Raw genomic sequence first — 13,563 nt, 5'->3', positions numbered from 1 at the left:
CAAGTGACACCTAGCCAATCTAGGAGACACCACTCTCCAAGAAGTAACAAATGGTGTGTTGATGATGAACTCCTTGCTCTTGTGCTTCAAATGATAGTCTCCCCAACACTCAACTCTCTCTCACAAGATTTGGATTTGGTGGAAAGAAGATTTGAGTGGAAAGCAACTTGGGGAAGGCTAGAGATCAAGATTCATATGGTAGGAATGCAATATCTTGGCCTCAACACATGAGTAGGTGGTTCTCTCTCAGAAACAGCAAGTTGGAAGTGTAGGTTTGTTCTGCTGGCTCTCTCCACGAATGAAGAGGAGGTGGAAGGGTATATATAGCCTCCACACAAAATCTAACCGTTACACAAAACTTGCCAAACTCGGTGGGACCGAATTGATAAACTCGGTTGGACCGATTTAGCAAATCTAGTGACCGTTAGGATTTTCGATGGGACCGACATGCAACTCGATAGGACCGATATGGTTAGGGTTTAGGGCTTAACATAATCTCGGTGAGACCAATTACACAAACTCGGTGAGACCGATTTTGGTAATAAGCTAACCAGAGAGTTGGTAAGGTAAACTCGGTGGGACCGGTTCGCTCATTTCGGTGGGACCGAAATGTTATGAAAAGGAAACAGGGAGTTTACATTGCAATCTCGGTGGGACCGATCGCTCATCTCGGTGGTACCGAAACGTTACAAAGGGAAACAGAGAGATTAGAATCCCATCTCGGTGAGACCGAGATCCCTATCGGTGAGACCGATTTGCCTAGGGTTTGTGGCAGTGGCTATGACATCTGAACTCGGTGGCGCCGGATAGAAAGAATCAGTAGGGCCAAGTTTGATTTTTGGTTTAGGTCATATGTGGATGTGAGAAAGTAGTTAAGGGTTTTGGAGCATATCACTAAGCACTGTGGAGCAAGAAACTCATTAAGCAACACCTCATCCCTCCTTGATAGTATTGGCTTTTCCTACAGACTCATTGTGATCTTGGATCACTAAAATATAAAATGTAGAGTCTTGAGCTTTTGAGCTTGAGCCAATCCTTTTATCCTTAGCATTTTGAGGGATCCACTTTTCTCATCCATGCCATGCCATTCATTGAGCTTTTCCTGAAATGTTCATCTTGGAATGATGTTAGCTCAATGAGCTATATGTTGTTAGGAATTACCAAAACCACCTAGGAATAGTTGCATTTTCAATCTCCCCCTTTTTGGTAATTGATGACAACATATAGATCAAAGCTTCGACAAATGATAATAAGAGTGAAAAACATTGTCGCTTTGAGAAGTATGTGATAAGCAAGAGCTCCCCCTAAATTTGTGCATAGTTTAAGATTTGCTTTGGACTGCAAATGCACAAAGAGTTAGGCTCATGGGTTACTCTTCCATGTCACATACATCTTGGTGGAGCGCTCAAAATGATAATAATATAATACATGCACTCATCACCAAGCAAAGTGAATAATCATATAGAGATAAAAGGATAATGTCACCCAACAAGCATAAATGTAGCATATGATCAAACACATGATCATCCAAGTATCACACAGACATAAAGTATCTCAAACAAGCAAATAAAGTTCAACCACCAAAGCAAGAGAGAATAAAAAAAGCAACACTCTCTCTCGAAGCCTATGATCTATACATTTTTCTCCCCCTTTGGCAACAAGTTACCAAAAAGTTCATAGAAAATGCATAGCACTAGATCGACTCTCAGGCTTGATCTTCAGGTGGTGGTGTAGAGATGGCTCCTTGGACGAAGACTTCAGTAGATGTGGATGGAGTTGGAGGTGTAGGTGCTGGAGCTGGTTGATGTCTACTACACAACCTTCTTCTTGTAGACGTTGTTGGGCCTGCAAGTGCACAGGTTTGTAGGACAGTAGCAAATTTCCCTCAAGTGGATGACCTAAGGTTTATCAATCCGTCGAAGGCGTAGGATGAAGATGGTCTCTCTCGAGCAACCCTGCAACAAAATAACAAAGAGTCTCTTGTGTCCCCAACACACCCAATACAATGGCAAATTGTATAGGTGCACTAGTTCGGCGAAGAGATGGTGATACAACTGCAATATGGATAGTAGATATAGGTTTTTGTAATCTGAAAATATAAAAACAGCAAGGTAACTAATGATAAAAGTGAGCGTAAATGGTGTTGCAATGATAGGAAACAAGGCCTAGGGTTCATACTTTCACTAGTTCAAGTTCTCTCAACAATAATAGAATAGATAGATCATATAACAAGCCCTCAACATGCAACAAAGAGTCACTCCAAAGCCACTAATAGCGGAGAACAAACGTAGAGATTATGGTAGGGTACGAAACCACCTCAAAGTTATTCTTTCAGATCGATCTATTCAAGAGTTCGTACTAGAATAACACCTTAAGACACAAATCAACCAAAACCCTAATGTCACCTAGATACTCCATTGTCACCTCAAGTATCCGTGGGCATGATTATACGATATGCATCACACAATCTCAGATTCATCCAACCAACATAAAAGTACTTCAAAGAGTGCCCCGAAGTTTCTACCGGAGAGTCAAGAAAACGTGTGCCAACCCCTATGCATTGGTTCATGGGTGGAACCCGCAAGTTGGTCACCAAAACATACATCAAGTGGCACATGATATCCCATTGTCACCACAGATAAGCACGGCAAGACATACATCAAGTGTTCTCATAAAAGACTCAATCTGATAAGATAACTTCAAAGGGGAAACTCAATTCATCACAAGAGAGTAGAGGGGAGAAACATCATAAGATCCAACTATAATAACAAAGCTCGCGATACATCAAGATCGTGCCATAGAGAGAACACGAGAGAGAGAGAGAGAGAGAGAGAGAGAGAGAGAGAGAGAGAGAGATCAAACACATAGCTACTGGTACATACCCTCAGCCCTGAGGGTGAACTACTCCCTCCTCGTCATGGAGAGCGCCGGGATGATGAAGATGGCCACCAGTGATGGGTTCCCCCTCCGGCAGGGTGCCAGAACGGGCTCCCGAGAGGTTTTTGGTGGCTACAGAGGCTTGCGGCGGCGGAACTCCCGATCTATCTTGATATTCGATGGTTTTAAGGTACGTAGGCATATATAGGCGAAAGAAGTCGGTCGGAAGGTGCTCGAGGGGTCCACGAGACAGGGGGCCGCGCCCTGTAGGGGGGCTATCTCCTGGGCTCGTCGAGGGTCTTCTGACTTGATCTCCAAGCCACCAGGATGATATTCTTCCAAAAAATCACGATTCCAAAGGTTTCATTCCGTTTGGACTCCATTTGATATTCCTTTTCTTCGAAATACTGAAACAGGCAATAAAACAGCAATATGGGCTGGGCCTCCGGTTAGTAGGTTAGTCCCAAAAATGATATAAATATGTAAAAAAAAGCCCATAAACATCCAAAAAGGGTAATATAGTATCATGGAACAATCAAAAATTATAGATATGTTGGAGACATATCAAGCATCCCCAAGCTTAATTCCTGCTCGTCCTCGAGTAGGTAAATGATAAAAACAGAATTTTTGATGTGGAATGCTACCTAGCATAATTTATAATGCAATTTTCATTATTGTGGCATGAATGTTCAGATCCAAATGATTCAAAATAAAAGTTCATATTGATAAAAGAAATAGTAACACTTCAAGCATACTAATCAAAGTAATCATGTCTTCTCAAAATAACATGGCAAAAGAAAGTTCATCCCTACAAAATCATATAGTTAAGCTATGCTTCATCTTCGTCGCACAAAGATGTTCCCAACTTCTATACCCCCGATGACAAGCCAAGCAATTGTTTCATACTTAAATAATCTCAAACTTTTTCAACCTTCACGCAATACATGAGCGTGAGCCATGGATATAACACTATGGGTGGAATAGAATATGATGATGGGGATTGTGTGGAGAAGACAAAAAAGGAGAAAGTCTCACATTTACGAGGATAATCAACGGGCTATGGAGATGCCCATCAATTGATTTCAACATGAGGAGTAGGGATTGCCATGCAACGGATGCACTAGAGCTATAAATGAATGCTCAACAAAAGAAAACTAGTGGGTGTGCATCCAACTTGCTTGCTCACGAAGACCTAGAGCATTTGAGGAAGCCCATTGTAGGAATATACAAGCCAAGTTCTATAATGAAAAATTCCCACTAGTATGAAAAAGACAACTTATGAGACTCACTATATGAAAAACATGGTGCTACTTTGAAGCACAATATATGGGACTCACTACATGAAGAGCAAGGTGCTACTTTGAAGCACAAGTGTGGAAAAGAGATAGTAGCATTGCCCTTTTCATTTATTTTCTTCTTTTTCCTTTTTTTTTCTTTTTCCATTTTTTGGGCCTTTTTTGGCCTTTCTTCTTCTTTTTTTCCTTTTTTTCTTTTTTTTCTTTGGGCAATGCTCTAATAATGATGATCATCACACTTTTATTGATTACAACATATGAATTACAACTCGAAATTAGAACAAGATATGACTCTATATCAATGCCTCCGGCGGTGTACCGGGATGGTGCAATGAATCAAGAGTGACATGTATGAAAAATAATGCATGGTGGCTTTGCCACAAATACGATGTCAACTACATGATCATGCAATGGCAATATGACAAAAGTAAAGTATGTCATGATGATGATAAACGGAACAGTGGAAAGTTGCATGGCAATATATCTCAGAATGGCTATGGAAATGCCATAATAGGTAGGTATGGTGGTTGTTTTGAGGAAGATATAAGGAGATTTATGTGCGATAGAGCGTATCGTATCACGGGGTTTGGATGCACCAGCGAAGTTTGCACCAACTCTCAAGGTGAGAAAGGGCAATGCACGGTACCGAAGAGGCTACCAATGGCGGAAAGGTAAAAGTGCGTATAATCCATGGACTCAACATTAGTCAAAAGAACTCATATACTTATTGAAAAAAATTAGAATTCATCAAAAATCAAGTACTACGCGCATGCTCCTAGGGGGATAGATTGGTAGGAAAAGACCATCGCTTGTGCCCGACCGCCACTCATAAGGATGCACAAGCCAGGTACACTTCATGTTTCAAATTTGTTACACAACTTTAACCATACGTGCATAATATGGGATTTGCTAACTTGAACACAAGCATTCTTTAAATTCATAATCACACAACTAGCATGACTTTAATATCACTACCTCCATATCTCAAAACAATTATCAAGTATCAAATTGATCATAGCATCCAATTCACTTCCTATGATAGTTTTCATTATACCCAACTTGGATGCCTACCATTCTAGGACCAATTTTGTAACCATAGCAAATACCATGCTGTTCTAAAAGACTCTCAAAATAATATAAGTGAAGCATGAGAGACTAGCAATTTCTACAAAAATATAACCACCGCCGTGCTCTAAAAGATATAAGTGATGCACTAGAGCAAATGACAAACTACTCCAAAAGATATAAGTGAAGATCAATGAGTAGTCGAATATTGTGCAACTATGTGAAGACTCTGTAACATTAAGGAATTTAAGATCTTGGTATTCTAATCAAGCAGCAAGAAAAACAAAATAAAATGACATTGCAAGGATATCACAACTCATGTGAAGAAGCAAAAACTTAGGTTCAACCGATACTAACAGATAGTTGTTGAAGAAGAAGGGTGGGATGCCTAACGAGGCATCCCCAAGCTTAGATGCTTGATACTTCTTGAAATATTATCTTGGGGTGCCTTGAGCATCCCCAAGCTTGAACTTTTGTGTCTTCTTAATTCCTCTCATATCATGGTTTCTCTTTTTATCAAAAGCTTCATCCACACCAAACTCAACAAGAACTCGTGAGATAGGTTAGTATAAACCAATGCAAAACCTTATCATTTCCTACTGTAACAAATCACTAAAATTATTATTCAACATTGAATACTAAATGCCTATGCATATTTAATACTCCTATCCTCAAATAAAATCATTAAACAAGCAAACATATGCAAACAATGCAAACATAACAGCAATCTGCCAAAACAGTACAGTCTGTAAAGAATGCAAGATTCATCATACTTCCCTAACTCCAAAAATTATGAAATAAAATTCCCACTGTAGTAAATTTACCATATCTCATTATGCAAAAGGTTTCAACATTATACCATTCTCTGAATTTTCTAGGGAATTTTTGCAACAGCGGTAAACTTTCTGTTTTCAAACAGCAACATGTATACTAGCAAAATAAGCATGACAAAGGCTATCCTTGACATTTTTATTGAAACTAAATATGCAAAACATTATTCTAAATAACGGCAAGCAAAAAATAACAAAAGAAAATAACATGACGCTCCAAGAAAAACACATATCATGTGGTGAATAAAAATATAGCTCCAAGTAAAGTTACCGATGAACGAAGACGAAAGAGGGGATGCCTTCCGGGGCATCCCCAAGATTAGGCTCTTGGTTGTCCTTGAATATTACCTTGGGATGCCTTGGGCATCCCCAAGCTTAGGCTCTTACCACTCCTTATTTCATAGTCCATCGAATCTTTACCCAAAACTTGAAAACTCCACAACACAAAACTCAACAGAAAACTCGTAAGCTCCGTTTGTATAAGAAAATAAAATCTCCACTTAGGTAATGTAATGAACTCATTCTAAATTCATATTGGTGTAATATATACTGTATTCCAACTTCTCTATGGTTCATACCCTCCGATACTACCCATAGATTCATCAAAATAAGCAAACAACACATAGAAAACAGAATCTGTCAAAAACAGAACAGTCTTTAGTAATCTGTATCAAACGTATACTTCTGGAACTCCAACAATCCTACCAAATTAGGAAGTCCTAAGTAATTGGTGTACCAATCCATATCAAAAATAATCAGATCATAAGCACATTTATGTGAATTAAAAAAACTAATTTACTGGGTGCAAAAGTTTCTGATTTTCAGCAGGATCAACACAACTATCACCGTAAGCTATCCTAAAGGTCTTACTTGGCACTTTATTGAAACAAAAGCTATAAAACATGATTAATACAGTAGCATAATCATGTGAACACACAAAAACAGTAAGGATAAATATTGGGTTGTCACCCAACAAGCGCTTTTCTTTAATGCCTTTTTAGCTAGGCATGATGATGATAATGATGCTCACATAAAAGATAAGAATTGAAACATAACGGGAGCATCATGAAGCATATGACTAGCACATTTAAGTCTAACCCACTTCCTATGCATAGGGATTTTGTGAACAAACAACTTATGGGAACAATAATCAACTAGCATAGGAAGGTAAACAAGCATAGCTTCAAAAATTTAAGCACATAGAGAGGAAACTTGACATTATTGCAATTCCTACAAGCATATATTCCTCCCTCATAATAATTTTGAGTAGCATCATGAATGAATTCAACAATATAACCAGCACCTAAAGCATTTTTTTCATGATCTACAAGCATAGAAAATTTACTACTCTCCACATAAGCAATATTGTTCTCATGAATAGTAGTGGGAGCAAACTCAACAAAATAATTATCATGTGAGGCATAATCCAATTGAAAACTAAAATCATGATGACAAGTTTCATGGTTATCATTATTCCTAATAGCATACAAGTCATCACAATAATCATCATAGATAGCAACTTTGTTCTCATAATCAATTGGAACCTCTTCCGAAATAGTGGAATTATTACTAAATAAAGTTGACACTCTTCCAAATCCACTTTCATATTCATCACAATAAGATTCAACATCCTCCAAAATAGTGGGATCACTACTTCCTAAAGTTGACACTCTTCCAAACCCACTTTCATCAATATAATCATCATAGATAGGAGGCATGCTATCATCATAATAAATTTGTTCATCAAGACTTGGGGGACAAAAAATATCGTATTCATCAAACATAGCTTCCCCAAGCTTGTGGCTTTGCATATCATTAGCATCATGGATATTCAAGGAATTCATACTAACAACATTGCAATCATGCTCATCATACAAAGATCTACTACCAATCATTTTAATGCATTCTTCTTCTGGCACTTGAGCACAATTTTCCTTTTCATCATACTCACGAAAGATATTAAAAAGACGAAGCGTATGAGACAAACTTAACTCCATTTTTTAGTTTTATTTTATAAACTAAACTAGTGATAAAACAAGAAACAAAAAGATTCGATTGCAAGATCTAAAGATATACCTTCAAGCACTCACCTCCCCGACAACGGCGCCAGAAAAGAGCTTGATGTCTACTACACAACCTTCTTCTTGTAGACGTTGTTGGGCCTGCAAGTGCACAGGTTTGTAGGACAGTAGCAAATTTCCCTCAAGTGGATGACCTAAGGTTTATCAATCCATAGGAGGCGTAGGATGAAGATGGTCTCTCTCAAGCAACCCTGCAACCAAATAACAAAGAGTCTCTTGTGTCCCCAATACACCCAATACAATGGCAAATTGTATAGGTGCACTAGTTCGGCGAAGAGATGGTGATACAAGTGCAATGTGGATAGTAGATATAGGTTTTTGTAATCTGAAAATATAAAAACAGCAAGGTAATTAATGATAAAAGTGAGCGTAAACGGTGTTGCAATGATAGGAAACAAGGCCTAGGGTTCATACTTTCACCAGTGCAAGTTCTCTCAACAATAATAACATAGATAGATCATATAACAAGCCCTCAACATGCAACAAAGAGTCACTCCAAAGCCACTAATAGCGGAGAACAAACATAGAGATTATGGTAGGGTACGAAACCACCTCAAAGTTATTCCTTCGGATCGATCTATTCAAGAGTTCGTACTAGAATAACACCTTAAGACACAAATCAACCAAAACCCTACTGTCACCTAGATACTCCATTGTCACCTCAAGTATCCGTGGGCATGATTATACGATATGCATCACACAATCTCAGATTCATCCAACCAACATAAAAGTACTTCAAAGAGTGCCCCAAAGTTTCTACCGGAGAGTCAAGAAAACGTGTGCCAACCCCTATGCATAGGTTCATGGGTGGAACCCGCAAGTCGGTCACCAAAACATACATCAAGTGGCACATGATATCCCATTGTCACCACAGATAAGCACAGCAAGACATACATCAAGTGTTCTCATAAAAGACTCAATCCGATAAGATAACTTCAAAGGGGAAACTCAATTCATCACAAGAGAGTAGAGGGGAAGAAACATCATAAGATCCAACTATAATAACAAAGCTCGCGATACATCAAGATCGTGCCATAGAGAGAACACGAGAGAGAGAGATCAAACACATAGCTACTGGTACATACCCTCAGCCCCGAGGGTGAACTACTCCTCCTCGTCATGGAGAGCGCCGGGATGATGAATATGGCCACCGGTGATGGGTTCCCCCTCCGGCAGGGTGCCAGAACGGGCTCCCGAGAGGTTTTTGGTGGCTACAGAGGCTTGCGGCGGCGGAACTCCCGATCTATCTTGATATTCGATGGTTTTAGGGACGTAGGCATATATAGGTGAAAGAAGTCGGTCGGGAGGTGCTCGAGGGGTCCACGAGACAGGGGGCCACGCCCTATAGGGGGGCGCCCCCTATCTCCTGGGCTCCTTGAGGGTCTTCTGACTTGATCTCCAAGCCCCCAGGATGATATTCTTCCAAAAAATCACGATTCCGAAGGTTTCATTCCGTTTGGACTCCGTTTGATATTCCTTTTCTTCGAAATACTGAAATAGGCAATAAAACAGCAATATGGGATGGGCCTCCGGTTAGTAGGTTAGTCCCAAAAATGATATAAATATGTAAAATAAAGCCCATAAGCATTCAAAAAGGGTAATATAGTAGCATGGAACAATCAAAAATAATAGATACATTGGAGCCGTATCACTGGTTGCAATGGAGCTATAGGAGCTGTAGCTGGTGCAGATGAAGTGGCTCTGGTGTCTGTCACTGGCACTGCAGCTGATCTCTGAGCTCTAGGCACTCTGGCAAATGCATCAGTGGTTTGTTGCCCTTCCTCTCCTGCATATCATCCTGAAGCTGCTCAACAATAGACTGGATCTCAGTTACCTTCACATCGAAGTCATAGAACATCTGCTCCATGATCCTCTCCAGGCTCTCCTGGTTTTGAGTCAAGGTGGCCAGCCCCTTCTCAATCCTCAGAGTGGATGCAATCAAGTAGCCTAGCTGATCTTGTTTGCTCTTTAGAAAGTACTGAGATGCCTCTTCCATTGTTGGCATCTTGGTAGCCTTCTCTGTCCTTGCCTTCTCCTTCTTTGCTTGAGCATGCACAGAAGATGGTTCATCTTCATCCATAACCACTTGGTTGTCCTCAAAGTCTGGATAGATAGGCATGTGATCCTTGTCCAACAAGTATGTGCCTATGCCCATCTTTGAGTTAATCAGCTCCTGGATCTGTGGGGCATACCCACAACTTCTCTTCTGGTCAGCTGTTGTCCTCTTGATAGTCTCAACTATGAGGCTCATGACCTTGAACTTCTGTGGACATCAAATAAGTGTAGCAAGTTTATTGCATGGCCTCTGATCATGTTGTGGTAACCTGACTTGGGCAAGAGAGTATGCCTGAGGATCCAGTTGATGGTTGGCAGTCCTGACAGAAGGTAATGTACTGATCCAAACTTATGTGTCTCAACTGCAGCATCTGGGATCTCCTTGTACATATGTGCCATAGTGTTGTGATCCATCTTCTTCTTGGCATAGACATCCAAGTCATCTTCTTTCCCCTTAGGTGCATTGATCAGATTTGCCCATTCTTAAATTGTTGATTGGTACCTAGTACCTTCAAACATCCATACTATCCTGCCATCTGGATAGAAGTGTGATGTGGAGTAGAATTGCATTATGAGCTCATCATTCCACTTTGTGAGCTTCTGCCCAACAAAGTCTGCAACTCCACAAGCACTAAAACGGTCATACACACCTTGTTCTCCTTCATGTAGGTCCAGTCCACCCACCTCATGTCACACACTATAGGCTTCTTGTCCAACAACACTGTCTCATAGAAATCCTGCTGTTCCTTAGTATGGAACCTGTAATCAACATCAGTCCTTATCATGATAGCATACGGATCAGACAACCTCCACTATCTGAGTCCTGCATCCTTTCTCAGTTTCATGTTCTCAGCCACAAGATGAGCATCATTATGATCTGGAATTTTTGGCTTCAACTTTCTCAAGACATGCTCTTCATCTTCTTCCTCTTCAGCAACAGTTTCAGGCACTGGGGCCTTGTTCTTCTCAGCAGCAGATATGTTTCTGGTATTCCTCTTTGGTGCAATCTTGGGCTTGGAGGCAGCTTTGGGTGCTTCTTTGGGCTTTGATGATGCAGCCCCTGACCTAATAGCATCACCCATAAGCTTCTGAGCCTTGGGTGCTCGTGCAGCAACCTCTTCTTCTTCTTCCTCTTCCATCATGGAAGGCTTTCCAACAACTCTGGCCATGGTCTTCTTGACCCTTTCCTTCCTCTTCTTCCCTTCTACAACAGCCTCTTTGGGTTGAGATTCCAAAGGTACTTGAGTAGAGGCTCTGGCTTTAGACATGGGAGTTCTCTTTGCAGGTACTTTGGTCTTCATACTAGGCTTAATGGCAGCAGTTGTGCCATACTCCTTTTTGAGCACTTTCTTCTTGGAAGTGGCCTCATCCTCAACTGCCACATAGTCTTCATCCTCAGATTCTGAGGTTTTCTTCTTTCTGGCCCTGGTGGCAGCTTTGGGTAAGTTGCTTGGGGTGCTCCTGCTACCATCATCAGAGGTGCTAGAGGGACTAGTGCCCTCACTCATCTGAATTTGCTCCTCTTCCCTGTTCTGGCTATCACTTTGATCAGACATGTTGCAAACACTGACTGCAGACCCTGTGAATAGATATAGATGAGATAGAGTGGATGAGCATCACAAAATACAGAGGTTTTTGCAAAAGAATGAGTCAAAAACTTAGTTTTAGTTTTCCACAGAAAGCATTTGGATCAACCGATTTGTAAACTCGGTGATACCGAAGTAGCTTTTGGAACCTCAACTAGTGAACTCGGTCAGACCGAGTCACAGTCCGGTGGCACCGAGACTGCTAGGGTCACAAAGTCCTGAACTCGGTCACACAGATTTGCAATTCTCTGTCAGGCCGAGAATCACTTGTGCAATGGTCTTAGCCGAATCGGTGGAACCGAGTTCTACAACTCGGTGGGTCCGAGATGGTTTCGGCGGAAACCTAACCCTAAATTTTCAATTCACCTCTAATCTATGGAGTGTTTTGACTGGATAGAATAGTTTCAATCGTGGCAAGATTCATGATGAACACAATGTGCTAGGAATCGGACGGGGATAGCACAGTGATCAAGTCCATACCCTAGTTTGGTGATGAACTCCCTACGGTGGCAACGGCGGGGATGATTTCCGCTAACGGCGGCGGAGACCAGTGACTGGAGGCGGCTGGCGACAAGGAGGATGATCCGGAGACCCTGGAGGCAGAGCGAGCTACGCGCGGGCGAAAGAGTTCGGAGAAAGTTTCCAAAATTTTTCCCGTGGGTATATATAGCCCGACCCTGTCGGTGTGATCGAGTGGAACAACTCGGTGGCACCGAGATGCATAACTGTTGACAGTTACAGCAACTCGATGTGATCGAAAAGTTCAAATCGGTTGCACCGAGATTGAAAACCTAGATCGACTTAGTGATCTCGGTATGACCGAAATGGAAGAATCGGTCAGACTGAAACGCACAAAGAAGTTTTGGAAAATTTAAGTCTATGACGAATCGGGGACTCCGAGTGCTCCTCACACAGTGGTTCGAATCTGACTTGATCAAATTTTGTGATGTAGCATGAATAGAGTTTGAGACAAGAAAAGCATAGATAGCTAGAGAAGGTTCTTAGGAATTCTTGTCCATCCACTTGGCAAAAGAAAAAGAAACCAATCTATCAAAGCAACAAGTGGATGTCCTCGAATGAGTGAAATATGCAACCAACATGCTCACACAATAAAATGGCAAATGAAATATGTGGCAAAGCATGCACAACCAATTCTAGCATCTAGCAAACAATTTGCGATGACTAGGTCATCTATATATGAGTATATTGACTTAGGAGTCAAATGAGAACATTTGATCATAGGTCATACTCATCGTTTAAGCTCAAGTGGGCTTGCCACTTTTACATAGTGCATTGATGTGTTCACACCATTAGAGTTGCTTTGACTCAATTCTTAGAATTAAGCTCCCCCTAGATGTGAGATCCCCCCTTAGAGGGATGAACTAACCTTGGGTTTTGTCGATGATGACCTCATGTAGGTGTTGAAGATGTGGATGCTCAATATTGATGTAGATCATTTGGAGCAATCCCTTGGAGTGAGTTGCACTTTCAATACCTACACGGGTTAGTCCCACAAGGAACAAACAAGGATATCCATAGACATAGAGTGATGCACACACAAGATGATGTCTATGAAAGCATTAGGTTACCTTGTCCCTTGTCTTACCAACAAGAGGGTTTGTGACTCCTTAAACTAGTGCAATGTGGAAGTTGATTGCACTTGTTGTTGCCAAAATGATATGAGTGAAATATGTTGGCGGAGTCACCCTCAAGAACTCTCTAGTTCTTCTTCTTCGGGATCCACATCATCTTGATGGGAATCCTTGGAGCTTTA

The sequence above is a fragment of the Triticum dicoccoides genome, chromosome 2B (genome assembly GCF_002162155.2).
Source record: "Triticum dicoccoides isolate Atlit2015 ecotype Zavitan chromosome 2B, WEW_v2.0, whole genome shotgun sequence".
In the NCBI taxonomy this organism is placed as follows: Eukaryota; Viridiplantae; Streptophyta; class Magnoliopsida; order Poales; family Poaceae; genus Triticum; species Triticum dicoccoides.
The sequence above is the reverse complement of the archived record's forward strand: the minus strand, read 5'-3'. Positions refer to the sequence as shown.